The sequence below is a fragment of the Macrobrachium nipponense genome, chromosome 25, assembly GCF_015104395.2.
Source record: "Macrobrachium nipponense isolate FS-2020 chromosome 25, ASM1510439v2, whole genome shotgun sequence".
NCBI classification, from domain to species: Eukaryota; Metazoa; Arthropoda; class Malacostraca; order Decapoda; family Palaemonidae; genus Macrobrachium; species Macrobrachium nipponense.
This window is the reverse complement of record NC_087214.1, coordinates 34109407-34125271: the sequence shown is the minus strand read 5'-3', so window position 1 is coordinate 34125271 and position 15865 is coordinate 34109407. Positions and strand designations below refer to the sequence as shown.

Genomic DNA, 15865 nt, shown 5'->3' with positions numbered 1-15865 from the left:
CAATCACCTTCTTCGCGATGGGGTCTATTTCTGCGACATATTACAATCAATTTCCGTTTCCTCTTCTCCACTCAGTATTCTATCAACTTCTTTCTGGGCTTCTTAAACATTAAACTGTTGTATAATAAAAACAGTATATTCAGTTCCCATAAACTACTGTACAGTTAATGAAAGATTAAACCTAACACAGTACAGCTAACCACTGATTCCTACAAACCATTATCTCAAGTCCTGCTCTTCTCTGTGAGAACAACAGAAACTGGATGACAAACAAGTTATTTCTGTACATCACAAATGATAATAGAAGAAAAGAAAAAAAAATACAAAATTACACATGTATTACTAGAGCCTGACTCTGAATATTTAATGCAATATATGCAATCTAATGACTTGCTATAAACAACATTAAAGAAAAGCAAAATACGTACTGTACAAAAAGTTGGCAAGATTACAGAATCTCAACGTACCTAAAAAATCCAATTGCACTGATGGCAATGGAAGACAGGAACACTCCGCGATGATATGAAAGCAGTCAGACAGAGCACCTGAACATGTTTTGGCAAAAGGCGATAAAGGGCAGGACGGCATAAATTAAACTTATGCCCACAATGGGGATTCCCAGTGACGAGCGTACACAGGTAAAAATGGAACCACTGGCGCTGTACCTGAGGTGTGACCAAAAAGAAGAAAGAAATTTTGGCTTTAGTACATACAACAAAAATCTTCATATGTACAGCAGTGGTACATACCATAATAATTTACGATTATCAAAAATAGTGAACAAGCAAAACACACAGTTAACCTCACTTTCATAGTTTTCCCTCAGAGTCATCAACCATATCACAGGTTTATTATCATCGAATCACTGCTGAAGTGCTCTTGTCCCCAAATAATTACAAATACATCTCTCTCTTTCACAATATTCTTTGCTGTGCAGTAAATTCTAAGGAACACTTTAGAAGGCTGAGGTGTCTATCATGAATATATATCAGTGAACCTTTTCTAGGTTACTGTGTAATGCTTTCTTCTATTTATCAAAGTAGGTTTAATGATTAATTACATAATATACTCTATAACATTAATACAAAGCAACAATTCAGTAATATCTATCCACTGTCACTTACAAACAGGATTACCACTGGACCTAAATTCCTTGTATACTGGATTACCTTTACCAAATGCAATATTTCAAACTTTAACTAGGAAAGAGAAACTCTGTAGTATGTCCTGCTAATCCAACTTGAATGACTCTATGTGATCCTCTTACTTATCGAAAATTATGAAATGAAATACTAGTAACATTCTTCTACTGGAAATAATCTACAACAAAAAGCTTCTATAAAACAATTAAGATGAAAACCTACAGATAACTGTACTGAACATACCTAGAAGACCACATTATAATCATGAACATAAACAAGAACAAAATCAGTAACACTTCAATCTAGGGTCCGAGAAGCCATCCACTCACCTGCAAACAGCAAAAGTAATGACTTTTCATTGGCAACAATTCCACGTTGATCTTCATCATGGCTTCTTTGACTGTACTTTGCTCTGTAATATCTGAAATGAGTTAGAATTTATGTTACGATGCATTAGCGCATATAAAAATACATAAAATATTCTAAATATGAAATTTGGAAATGGTGAGTTTATAATACAGATGAAACGAGCAATAGTGCAACATCCACTGAGTGAACCACCATGAATTACCTACAACAAAATAGTATGAGAAACTTTAGTTAATGCCCAGTTAAAAAAGGAATTGTCTCTAGAGATACTGAACATTTCATTTTATTTACTAAATCTCAGCATTTTAAATATTTTATAATTAGATTAACTGACAACGATGCAGATTCTGGTAAAATCTCTACAAAGATTTGTTTCCCAAACTTGATTTTTATTGTCGAATACATTTGGACCCTCACGCAAAATTATATCTGTTAGTCTTACATCCTCGTCAAAGTTGCAGTGGTGGAATTCAAGGACATTTTCTAAGCACTCAAAGTATTCGTCTGTTCTCAGTTTTTGTTGTTTTATGTTTTCTGAGATAGCAATATACAATAAAAGTATTTAGAGTCAAAATTAAATCAAAACAGAAACCAGCATTCTATAAAATAAATAATCAACCTTAAGCAATAAAAAGATAATGAGCTCTGGGCTTTACACCGGGTAAATCAGAATGAAGTGAATTTTACCACAGAAGAATTTCTGACCATTACAGAAATCTTCAGTTAAAAGAGAGGACAAGTTTTCAGCTCTCAAATGGTCTCGCCTAGAACTTCCAAAAAAACATAACCTAACCTATTAACCTAACCAGCACAGAGAAACTTTTTCTCCCGCTGAGAAGTCAGTGCCACATATGCCTAGCCACCGTCGGCTTCAGGCACATACGTTCACGGAGAGCCCTGTCACATAATCTGATACTTGCAGCTCCCAGCATCCTGGATGCGAGTTCACACCACTAGACAGTTGACACTTATTCTCTCATTTTACTCCAAGTTAAATAAACATTCATAAAATGATATTGTAATGATACAATTAAGTTTGTTCATACTTACCTGGCAGATATATATATAGCTGTATTTTTCCGAATCCGACAGAAATTTAAACACTTACGACACACGCAGTGGGAGTCAGGTGGTTAGTACCCATTCCCGCCGCTGGGAGGCGGGTATCAGGAATCATTCCCATTTTCTATTCATAATTTTTTATTTCCACTGTCTCCTGAGGGGAGGTGGGTGGGTACTTGATTATATATATCTGCCAGGTAAGTATGAACAAACTTAATTGTATCATTAAAATATCATTTTGTTCATGAAACTTACCTGTCATGATATATATATAGCTGAATCCCACCTTTGGTGGTGGGAGTAGACAGAATAGAAGATTTTAGGGAAACATATATATGCAGATAATTGATATCTTGATTCCTTACCTGTTAGCATAGCTGACTTCGTGGTTACTGCCGCGTAAGTCTGCTTGTGCTACTAGAGTTGCCAGCGAGGTAGAGACCTATATAGCTGGTGCACTCCAGATGATCTGTCAACAGGGGCGAGACCACGACGTGACTAGACCATTGACCATACAAATGAGGGCAACGAAGTAAAAACCAAACCACCACCTGGCGTAGCCTACCAAAGTATCCCACATAGACTAAGCTAATGGAAGGGAGATCCGCCGCAGGCGGGTCAACCCCACAACCATAACACAAGTTAAAAATCCCCTAAACCATTAAAGGATAGGATGAGCGCTACCTCCTGCCCCCAAAAACAGTGTCTGCAGCGACGTATGGTCCGAGCGAGTAACAATTTTCGTATGTTGCTTTCACCTCACCCGCAGGTAGTGTGAAGCGAACACCGAATTGCTTCGCCAATAAGTGCGCCCAAAATGTCTTTGATTGCCATATTTTTGTGAAAAGCCACCGAAGTAGCAGTAGCCCTCAAAACTCGTGGGCTTTCACTTTCAGAGCTCCATGTCACTTTCACTACACTTTTCATGGGCTTCCTTAACCGTACTTCTTAAGAAGAACGCCCAGTGCATTCTTCGACATCGGAAGATCTGGTTTTTTCACAGAGCACCACAAGTTCTCCGAAGAACCTCTGCATGCTCTGGTTCTCTGCAAATAAAACTTGAGAGCCCTGACAGGACACAGGACTCTCTCAGCTTCAGGTCCCACTAGCTCCGACAACCCCTTGATCTCGAACGTTCTCGGCCAAGGGTTGGTTGAAGGGTTCTCGTTCTTTGCTAAGAACGTAGGACTTAAGGAACAAACTGCACTATGATCCTTGAACCCAATATGCTTGCTTATGACTTGAATTTCGCTAACCCTCTTCGCCGTCGCCAGAGCGGTTAGGAAAATGGTCTTCTTAGTAAGATTCCTAAGCGAGGCTAAATGGAGCGGTTTCAAATTGACTCGACATGAGAAACTTCAGTACCACGTCTAAGTTCCACGATGGTACTTTAGGTTGGAGAACTTTCACAGTCTCAAATGATCTAATAGATCATGAATGTCTCTATCATTCGCTAAGTCGAGTCCTCTATGTCTGAAGACCACAGAAGCACGCTTCTGTAGCCTTTTAATCGTGGGAACGGCTAGTTTCGCTTCTTTCCTAAGGTGAAGAAGGAAATCTGCTATCTGGCTCACAGAGGTTGAGGTGGAGGAAATGCCCTTCCTTCTGCAACCAACTTCTAAGACAGCCCACTTTGATTGGTAACGCGATGAGGAGGGGCCTCCTTGCGGTGGCAATCGCCGTTGCCACAGGTCTTGAAAAACCCCTCGATCTGGCCAACTTCTTGATAGTCTGAACGCAGTCAGACTCAGAGCGGGAGGTTTTTGTGGTACCTCTCGAAGTGGGCTGTCTGAGTAGATCTTTCCTTAGGGGCAGATCCCTCGTAAAGAAATCTACTAGGAAGGACCATCACCTCCGTGAACCAGTCGGCCGCTGGCCAGAAGGGGCGATGAGGGTCCATTCTCGTCTCCTTCTGATGCAGCGAACTTCCTCATTACTTCCCCGAGGATTTTGAATGGGGAAAAGCGTAAATGTCTAGTCCCGACCAATTCCACAGTAGGGCGTCTACTGCCACTGCTCCCTGGTCCAGAACTGGGGAGCAATACAGCGGAAGTCTCTTCGTTCGGGAAGTTGCGAAAACGTCCACATGAGGACGTCCCCACAGCTTCCATAGCGACCTGGCATACTTCCTGATGAAGGGTCCATTCCGTCGGCAGAAGCTGTCCTTGCCGACTGAGAAGGTCCGCTCGCACGTTTTTCCACGCCTGACACAAACCTTGTCAGAATCGTGACGTTTTGCGACTTCGCCCAAATCAGGATATTCCTCGCGATGACGAACAGAGAATGAGAGTGAGTTCCCCCCTGTTTCCTGAGGTATGCCAAGGCTGTGGTGTTGTCCGAGTTTATCTGAACCACTTTGCTGGTAGACTTCCTCCTCGAAGAACCTTAGAGCGAGGTAAACCGCTGAGAGTTCTTTTAGGTTGATGTGCCAGGACACGCTGTTCCCCTCTCCAGGTGCCTGACACTTCTTCTCCCTCCAGTGTTGCTCCCCAACCCGTGGAGGGGACGCGTCGGAGAACAACACTAGGTCGGGGTTCCGAAGCTTGAGCGAAAGTCCTTCCGCAAGCTTCTTTGGATCCAACCAACCATTTGAGGTGCTTTTTCACTTCTTCCGTCAAAAACAAGACCTCTTCTAGATCCTGTTTGCGTGACCAATTGCTTGAGAGGAAGAACTGAAGTGGTCAGAGGTGCAACCTTCCCAGAGAAACAAACTTCTCCAGTGAGGAAATGGTCCCCAGCAGACTCATCCATTCCCATCACCCGAGCATGTTTCCTTCCCTAGAAAGGCCGACACTTTTGTCCAGGCATTGAAGTTGTCGCCCCTGGACGGAAAAGCCCGAAAAGCCACTGAGTCCATCTGAATCCCCAGATAGACTAAGGATTGAGAAGGAGTCAGATGCGATTCTCGAGATTCACCAGAAGTTCCCAGGGACTTCGCTAACGACAGATGTCGTGAAGTCCTTCAGACACCTGTCTTGCGATGAGGCTCGAATAAGCCAGTCGTCTAGGTAGAGAGAGATCCTTATTTCCGCAAGATGGAGGCACCTCGCAACGTTCTTCATAAGAACGGTGAACACCATCGGCGCCGTGCTGAGACCGAAGCAGAGTGCCCTCTGAATTGGAAAATCTTCCCTTTCAGGACAAACGCAGGTATTTCCTTGATCGGGGATGGATGGGGACGTGAAAGTATGCGTCCTGAAGTTCTAACGAGACCATCCAATCCCCCGGTCTTAAAGCTGCAAGCACGGATTGAGGTGTCTCCATCTTGAACTTCTGCTTGGTAACGAAGCGATTTAGACTGCTGACATCCAGAACGGGGCGCCACCCCCCTGACTGCTTCGCACTAGGAAAACAGACTGGTTGTAAAAACCCCGGAGGAACTCCGGTCGAAGACCATGTTTCCACTGCCTGCTTCTCGATCATTTGATCTAGTAGATCGTGAAGCACTTCTGCTTTTCTCCCTGATTACGACGGGGGGAGACAAATCCTTTGGTGTCGAAGACAGGGCGGGGGTAACATCAGGAAAGGAATTCTGTACCCCTTCCCCATTCTTGACGATGTCCAGAGACCAAGCGTCGGCACCTCTCTCTTCCCAAGCTCGCGAAATGTAGAAGCCGGGCCCCTCCCAGCTGCGATGTAGTAGCCTGCTCCTAACCGGTGTCTGAAGGACCCTCTCACTTCTTGCTCTTGGAAGGAGCGGGAGTCTTGCCTCTGAAAGAGCCTCTTCCTCGAGGGGCTGGCTTTCGAGGAAGAAGCGGATCGAAAGGGCTTCGACTTCTTCAAAGCAGAGGACCCAGAAGACGAAGAAGTAGCAGGCTTCTAGAAGACTGTGCCAGAAGGTCTTGAGTTGCTTTCTCCTGGAGACTAGCAGCTATGTCCTTTACCATAGACGGGGGAAGAGATGTTCTGAGAAAGGAGCGAAAAGAAGATGACCGCTTTTTTGCGCTGGTGAGACCGACTTTGCAGTAAATTGCAAAAAAAGTGCTCTTTTCTTAAGCAGTCCCGTGCTGAATGAGCAGCCAATTCCTCAGAACCATCCCTGACGGCCTGTCCATGCAAGACAATACACTGGACAGCTCCCCCAGACTGATGGAATCAGAACTCCTGGACCTGGCATCCAATACTCCCAGGCACCAGTCAGAAAATTAAAGACCATCTAGTGTATGAAGAGGCCTTTAAGGTGAAAGTCTAACTCGCTATGTGTCCACGAGACCTTCGAGAAGACAAAAAGATCTTCTGGTGGCATCTACAATGCTACCAAAGTCTCCTTGAGCTGAGGCTGGAAGCTTGACTCCGACGTTTCCTCCCGTCTCATACCACATACCAGCTTTGCCACCGAGTCTTGAAGGTGGTAAGCGGAAAGAGGTCTTGCCCGAAGCTTTCCTCTTTTCCATCCAATCATGGACCTTTCTAAAAGCTTGCTTCGTAGAAAGCGACTTCTTTCATTCTCACAAAGCCCGAGATCTTAGCAGCTTTGGAAGACGAAAACTGAGAGGGAGGAGTACGTGGAGCTTCAGGTTGGAAAGTGGTCTGCGAAAGACTGACTGAAGTAAACGAGTCAAAACCTTGTAGTCCGTCGAAACTGGACTAGCCAACTGCTGTTCTTCGTCCACTTCGACGAAAGCGTCACTAACTTCCTCTTCAGACACTGGAGAAGTCGGAGGAAGTAAAGAAAGAGTCCCGAGACTTTCTCAAAAGAGAAAGAACGGCGAACAGGAAGAGTTCCCGCCTCCGCTTGTGCTTGCGGAAGTGGAAAACTGACGTCCGTAGGCGCGCGTTTGGCGTCCGAAGCCAATCTACTGGCGCCGACAGAAGCGCGCTCAAACGCCGCAGGTGTACACTGGCGTCCACTTGTGCGCGCTGAGCGTCCACTGGTGCGCGCCGAGCGTCCACTGATGCGCGCCGAGCGTCCACTGGTGCACGCCGAGCGTCCACTAAAACTCTCTGAGCGTCCACTGGCGCTCAGCGAAACTTGCACCGAGTCACGTTCGGCGTCCACTAAAGCGCGTTTGACTTTCACAGAAGCGCGCTCGGCATCTAAAGAAACTCGCTTCTTATCCACAAGTTTCGTAGCAGCGGAAACAACCGCTTCACGAGAGCGAGAAACTAATTTCTCGCCTCCTCTAGAAAGTTGCTGGGGAGCAGAACGAACTCTAGAGGGAGACTCAAACGGAGAGAGAGACGAGCGAGGAGGAGGGGAGAGGGAGAACGCCTCGACCTCTTCACAGGAAGATTGTCACCTTCTTATTACGGCGACGTGGAACAGTCTCTCTCGAAGGAAAAACATCTCGAAGTTGTTCTGCTGAAGAGACTGGAGAATTTGCTTGCTAGGTGAAGCCTCCTTTTCTGGGGAGGGGCTGATCCTGTGAGCAGGAGAGTGGCGAGGGGACGCCTTCTTGCTACTCCCAGGAACGCCGCTTCACGCACCTTAGAGCGACTGCGGCGCTCGAAAGAAACATCTAGGGAAGATTCCGCCTCCGAATAATCCTTACGCTTTTCTGCGGAGGAAAAGCAGCAAACGCACTATCAGGCGACGAGCAAAGTTCCGGAGAACAACTTGGACGTGAAGCGTCCCGAACGCGAGCCGTCCTTTTTCAGCGGACGTGATGCGGTATGAGAGCTCCACCCCTTGCGCGGGAGGAAGCTTCAGAAGAAGAAAAGCACTCCTTGAGAAGACGTGCACGCGCACGCCTCCTTGGCAGTCTGGGTATTGTTCGTCAGAAGCTGCCGAAGGCACGCCAGATCGGTGGGGGGTTCCTCGTAACCCCTCCTTCGACTTTCGACATGCTCTCTCCCCGTAATCTGGGAGTCAAGCAGAGGTCTAGGTCTAGAGGCGGAATGAGGCCGATCTGACGCACCCTCCACTACCACAACAAGGGCACTTTCACTGCAACTTCTCTTCACTTTTGCTCTCCAGAGCTAACACTTTTGATTCTAAGTTACGATCGATTCAAGAATTAGCGATAATGTATTACCTTCTACCGACACTGTCTCAGGGGCCGGAGGCAACACTACAGGGGTAGGAGCATAATCTACAGAAGGAGGGTTAGCAGGAGAATAATTTAAATCTTGCCTACCTGAAACACTCCTGGAGGAAGACCTCCTTTAACCTTAATATCTCGCTCAAGTTTCTTAAGATAGGTTTCATACGCCTTCCATTCCGACTCTGTTAGTCTTTCACACTCCTTACAACGACTTTCAAACGTACATTCATTCCCCCCCCTGCAAACGTTTACAAACAGAAATGTGGGTCTACTGAAGCTTTCAGTAGCCTACCTCTACATTCAGACATGGAACAAAAATCTAGCGCTAGCAGAACTAGACCCTGACATCTTGATCAAAGAAAAATCAATACCAAATTCAAATCAAACCAAAAGTCAACGTGTGCCAAGCCACCGATCCAATTCAGATACCAAAGAAAACCCCCAAAAGGGATACTCAAGTAGCTAGTAAGTTTCCAAAATCTGGACGGAGGTGCTGCAAACAGGTGTTTCCAGCACCGGCGACAGAAAAATTATGAATAGAAAATGGGAATGATTCCTGATACCCGCCTCCCACCAGCGGCGGAATGGGTACTAACCACCTGACTCCCACTGCGTGTGTCGTAAGTGTTTAAATTTCTGTCGGATTCGGAAAAATACAGCTATATATATATCTGACAGGTAAGTTTCATGAACAAATATATAAATAGCTGATACAAAGTTATTTTTAATGTTATTATGAAACCAATTTATACCTTACACTTGATTACTTCTCCAAAGATATTCTCCAGCTGAAACTCAGTGAAAAGCAGGGATAGCCTGCAAATAGGCCAAGCGCAGAATTCAGAACAAAAATAACAAGTCTTAACTGGAAGAAAGACAAACAACCATTATGCAAGGCAAGATACCATAATGTGAGTGGGAGGAAAAAACCTCAAATAGAGGAGCAAATATACTTGGGCATGAAAGACATTGCCAAGGAAATGGAAGAATTCCTATATATTATTTTCGAATGAGTAAAAAAAAGAAAAAGGACAGAAAAAAGTCATTCTAGGCAATAACTCCGCATGGACTGCAAGGAACGGTCCCGCGAATAAGAGAGCCACTAGGGATTAGGGCATCCATATATTTTGCCATGTTAAATGCTGGTCCCTGGTGGGTTAATTACAATTGAACCCGCCAAAATAACAGTAAATTCTTAATAAGCAACCAAAAATACCGTAAGAAACTGCAATTTCCAAAGAAATGCCTGACGCAGAGTTAATATCTAGATCTACCAGAATAATCATGTGGGCTTCTACATAAGCAGTAGGAACTGCCTGTCGTGGATTTCAAAAGTCAGAACCGTCCTTTACTATAGTAGATTTACATCAAGTGCATTTGATGTCTAGGTCAGTCCCTTATGTCGCTCCTGATTGGCATTTGATAGTAAGCCAAAAGGGCTGGAAAACTCTCAGTCTCTCAAGAGTGTTCACAGAGGCAGGATGTATATTCCACATCTCCTGAAAGACGTATACCTCAGGAGATGTGGAACATAGATCCTACCCATGTGAACTCTCTCGAGAGACTCAGAGTTTCCAGCCCTGTGACTGGCTTATAACAGCCAATCTTGAGTGACATAAGGGACTGGCTTAGACATTAGAGGGGAAAATGCTGCAATAGGCCTTATTTAACCATAAGTACGCAATGCATATATTTTTCCCATCTTAAAGACTCCAATTCGTCATAAATTTATCATAAATTTGTCATAAAATAACCTCAGGTATATTACTAGGTACCTAAACACTGAGACCCCAGATAGGTTAGGTCAGACCATTGAATTCCGACCCAGACACACTTAACCGGCCAAAATGTGTCGGAGAATGTATTTAAAAATTAAATCGGACGTTTAAAAAGTTACATCCCCGTACGAATGTCTTTAGTAACGTTAAAAAAAAACCGTAAATATGCGAGGGCTGTCGAAGACTGACGGAGAAGGACCTCTTGCATCATCGCCGTCGGAGAACTGTCAGATCGCCGAGTCCGATCTCTGGACATTTTTACTCTACAAAGGTCTTTTATGTTCATAAATCCTTTTAAAACACTATATAAATAGAAGCATTTAAATATTACCAAAATGACAACGCGCTCGTTAAAATGGAATGAAAGGGCTAAAACAAAAAAACTGGACAGCCCAAGGGGGCCGTTTGTATACAACTTACATCGACAGTACAGACGACAACTCCGAAGTGTTCTGACAAAAAGCAGCGAACGCTTGACCTAACAACTTTGCATGGTGTCACAGTTGCCAGGATGCCGTTTAACATATTTATACTATAAGGTCTTCCTTTCTCTTGTAATTTTTTTTATCACAGTAATAAGGAACTACAGCATAATCTATAAGAAACACCCCAAACAGAGGTTTTAAGTCATCAGTTAGAAGTAGATAAACTGACGACAACGCCTAAACATTTCACGGTGTCACAGTTGCATCAATGGAGACTCAACAAGAGCTGAAATTTGGCTTTCTGTTTTACCTCTTTTTTTAGGTTTAAATTTGAAGTTGCCAATTCAAAATGGATGAGCAAATTATGAATGAAGTCTTACCCCTAATGAATGTGCGAGAGCAATAAAATTTATCCAATTGTATGTAGTAATGAACAGAACAAAGTATTATTGTATGTAAAATGAACAGTGACATTCAAGTCACCACATATGTGCAACTGCTCTCTCTCATCTCTCTCTCTCTCTCTCACTCTCTCTCTCTCTCTCTCTCTCTCTCTCTCTCTCTCTCTACTCTCTCTCTCTCTCTCTCTCTCTCTCTCTCTCTCTCTCTCTCTCTCTCTCAAATAATCAAGTGTTAGTGTTATGTTAGTGTTATCATTCAGCAAGAAAGAAAGTGAGAAATTATTCAAATTCCAAAATGTTTCTACAACGATAAATCCTCAAGTAAATACGACTTAAGACCAAATTACTACTACGACTTACGCCATCATACTTTATACAATAAAATAAAGACATATAAGTAGACACAAAAATGCACGCGCATACATACGAGACTCCTGTTATGGAAGCTTAACTTACACAAGGCTTATCAAAGATTCAGTTGCTGAGATATAAGATATCAGTGACGTATATATGTCTTTAAGCTAGTACCAGCACCAATAACTTATGGTGGTCGATTTTTTTCTATTTCTCTCAGGCCTTAACGATACTAGAAGTTATTCAGTTGATGGACTCAGTGATCTTTTGTCACTGATAAACAATACCGAAGAGATAATCTTGATCATAACACGGAGAAAGAATAATTGGATGCTCAAATTCAATCATTGTTTGAATTTTTTTATGATTTGATGGTTGTCCTGGTTAATTTCCAGTGAAAAGCATTGAATCCACCACACTCCTGCATTGACTGAACACCATCTTCAAGTAAACAAAGAGTTCATTTGCCTAACTTTGTATTTCCTAGGTTTTTATCTATTTTTTTAAGAAGATATATGATGTGATCGACACTACTCTTCTTGTAAAAATATATCACCATGGTAAGATTAAATCTACATATAAAACATTGATATAAGTATTGTATCTTTATGAAAATCATTCAAATACTCGCTCAAAGAAGGGCATTTTCTGAAGCTGATATGAAGTTCTATCTGGAAGATAATATGCTTCGATATGGTCCACTTGAATAGGGACTGATATCGTACTAGGCCTATTTTTTTTGCCTTACTTGCTTGGTCATCATTTAGTGAATTAATTTTATTATATAAATCGTGCTGCATGACATATTAAGTGGTTCATGTAAAAAAAAGAGAGGAGTTTTCGTGTTTTCGTTTGACTTTTGGATATTATCTTTCTTCCATTCTAAATTTGAAAGAGGATTTACATTCATTACCATAACCAGATCATCGAACCCAACAAGTTTTTACTCGGGGACGACTGCGCGAAGTTCAGGTTAAAACACCTTCATGAGTTTTTTAATTTCAGTATATTTATTTACTCTATCAAATTGGCTTGTTTTAATGCTACAGGTAGATCTCGGCATTAAAAAGAATATTCATGGGATTATAACTGAATGAAATTTTATTTGTTTTGAAAGCGCAGATCGGACCTCCTTATAGTTGTTTGACTGACTATGTTGCCATGACTATTCGCTAGCTTCCAAGCAGATATACGAGCGGAACTAAGGACTATTTCCAGTTTATTGTATAAGATTTCTAAGAATATCAAGATATTTATTAGTTTTTTAATATTTTAGGTAAATAAATAAATAATAATTATAAATTTATACTAAATTTTCATGTAAAAATGTATATATTTATTATAAAAAGAATCGCCCAGCGTTATCTTTCATGACGCGGCAACTAACTTAGTATTTACCTTAGTTACGAGAGTAAACAAAATTGCTGCCGACTAGTCATCTTAAATGTTGCTATGTCCAAAATAGAAAACCATTTTCTTAAAATTGTATATATTTAGGACAAAAATTTTATTGAATTTCATTAATATATAAATATATGTTTTGATTATTTGACATATATTTTCAAGGAAACTTTTGTTTGTAGGGTATTTGACCGCTTCCATGATGGTTATCGAAAAGGTATACTCATAATTGGTATACCTAATGGGAGGGAAAATGGCACAGAAAAGAGAGAGAGAGAGAGAGAGAGAGAGAGAGAGAGAGAGAGAGAGAGAGAGAGAAAATTGTCCATTTATATAACAATTGTTCGAAAACGATGTCATTAACCCCATTATCACCAAAACACAAAACACAAAATCTATCAACAACGGATTGCTGACTCGGTACTGACGAGTTTCTGCAAATCAGCAGAGAGAGAGAGAGAGAGAGAGAGAGAGAGAGAGAGAGAGAGAGAGAGAGAGAGAGAGAGAGAGAGAGAGAGAGCGAGAGAGAGAGAGAGAGAGAGAAGTCCTAACATATCTCTCACCTCTTGACGGAGCAGCAACAGAAACGCCGATGGAGGCAATCAGAGATATATGAATTCGACCTTGAAATACGATTTGTGCAACCATATATTGCACTTTGGCGAAACCCAGCTCAGCTGCGGAGTGTCTTTATATGTCCATTAAAGTCGCCCGCATAAATTCCTGCTGAAAAAAAATAAAAGAAAACGGTTCCTTTTCCGTCTATAAAATGTCACATATAGAACCACAATCGTATATATAGTACTATGCTCCCGCGAACGTTGGCCAAGCTGCAAATGCCTCGATGTAAGATTCCTCCTTGAATAAGGACTTGCGAGTGAATCACGTGATACTTTTGTGAATCCTGCGTGATTCTTTCTTCACCGTTCGTTGGTTTAATAATGCAAAGTGCTCTGCACTGGCCAGGATACACCAGCCTGGCCCAAGTTTTAGAGACAGGGGTCAAGTTCGTGATCTATCAAAGGCTATATTACTGTATCCAAAGAATGGCCAAGGTTATTCGTCTCACATAGGCCTAATGTGCACACTGTGGATCTCTCTTTTCTTCTGCATTTTGGCATTCACGGATATTATGTGTCTATTTGTGTAGACAGAGAAATGCACGTGAAGCACGAATGCATTAAACATTCAGGACAGCTTCGTTAGTTGGGACAAACACGACGACAGACAAGATGAATTGTTGTAATATCTGAAGGCGTTTGGCAGTTCGTCAGGCGCATCCATTGCATATCGGAAAATCTTTTTCTATTTCTTTTTTTTTTTCTGTCGAGTATATATTGCCACAACACATAATTTTTTTTTTCAATCTTTTCAAACCATAGAGAACTGTTAGTATATACTGTCCTTAACGAAACAAATTACTCAAATGCTTTAATATAGGTGAGGCATTGGGTCTAACGGATTATATATATATATATATATTATATATATATATATATATATATATATATATATATATATATAAAATATATATGTATATATATATATATTATATATATATATACTATAGATATATATATATATATATATTGTAAGAGTGTTAAGAATTGTGTGAGTATTGGCTTATGATTTGGCGCTAAAGGGATAGATAGATAGAGAGTATATATATATATATATATATATATATATATATATCATATATACTATATATATATATATATATATATATATATATATATATATATATATATATATCAGCTGACAAGTTCTCATTACGGTCGCAATTAAGAATTTCAAACAATGACGCCCAACTGCCACTACACATTTATCGACTATCAAACAGACCTTCGATGGATTTCAACATGAAATCTAAATTCTCGTGATAAATGCACAGACATAGAACTTTCTCCATTCATCCATTGTTAAATTTAATCTTTTTTTAGATAAATAAACTTCATTTTGGGGCGATTTAATCGTCGAAAAAGAGGAGCCGTTGCAGAGACTCGACGTCCTCCTTCCTACATCGCCTTGAGGGAGGATCGTCAAGTTTTGTTTTGACGTTTCCCCAAAGGTGTCCTAAGGTCCTCGTCGTTTGGAACATTACTATATTTATCTCCCGCCGAAGCGAAATTCCTCCGGGTGAATATATATTAAGTTATATTGAAAGGAAAACGTCCTGTGGAATAAAATAGGACGTTAAATTACGGGAGGAGAGGAGCCTTGTCTGCCATTAGTAAGCTAGCTATTCCTTACGACTTTTAGGTACCTCTAGTAATCACGTCAGAGGTACCTAATTATTATACCTAGCTACCTATAGCCTACGTAGATTCTATCTTACAATTTTTATTATATTTTATCCTGTTAGATAAAATATAAATTACTTTTTCGGGCAGGTGGTCGTGCACAGTAGAGGCCAGGTGGCCATTCGGTATTTTACCCCCCTAAGGTGAAAGTGAAGACTACTACTAGGGTAAACAACCGAGTGGACAAGGTGCGACCACCTTAACTGTGTTCGCACCCACCTTCAGAAAAAGTACTTTTTTACGTCCTCACACTGGAGATGGGCACCAGTCATGAGTCCCATGTCTCGAGGTGTTGCTCCCACGACCTATGGCTTGTGACTGGTGGCCGCAGCTATTCCACTCAGTTGTTTACCATAGTGGTCTTCAGTTTTACCTTAGGGTAAAATACCAAATGGCCACCTGGCCTCTACCGTAACACGACCACCTTTCCAAAAAAGTAATTGAACACATCTTGTAACCCAGGAGCTCCGGCGCTTGGCTGTGCCAAAACTCTTATAATCTAATCTAATCTAATCTGTAACCCAGGATAGACATGAGTCAAAAGCTAGCAACGTCCGTCGAAGCAACACGTCGAAACCTCTACTTTCCTCTTGACGTCAGTTTTTGCTCCCAAGTCACAAATCAAGGTCATCGTTTCTGATTTTCA

General features: G+C 41.7%; 2 protein-coding genes across 3 annotated transcripts in view; one reads left to right on the top strand and one right to left on the bottom strand.

Annotated features, from left to right (window-relative positions):
• The window catches only part of LOC135199336 (major facilitator superfamily domain-containing protein 6-like), a 79464-nt gene that overhangs the window by 31981 nt on the left and 31618 nt on the right, over positions 1-15865 (bottom strand). The gene's annotated exons all lie outside the window — the stretch shown is intronic.
• Positions 14921-15865, top strand: part of LOC135199338 (trafficking protein particle complex subunit 5-like) — a 44077-nt gene continuing 43132 nt past the window's right edge. Inside the window, exon 1 of one of the 2 annotated variants that reach the window (XM_064227279.1) lies at positions 14921-15055. The gene's annotated coding sequence lies outside the window, so the exon portion shown is untranslated. Of the gene's footprint in view, positions 15150-15865 lie in introns of both variants that reach the window. The other variant, XM_064227280.1, reaches the window with a different exon arrangement.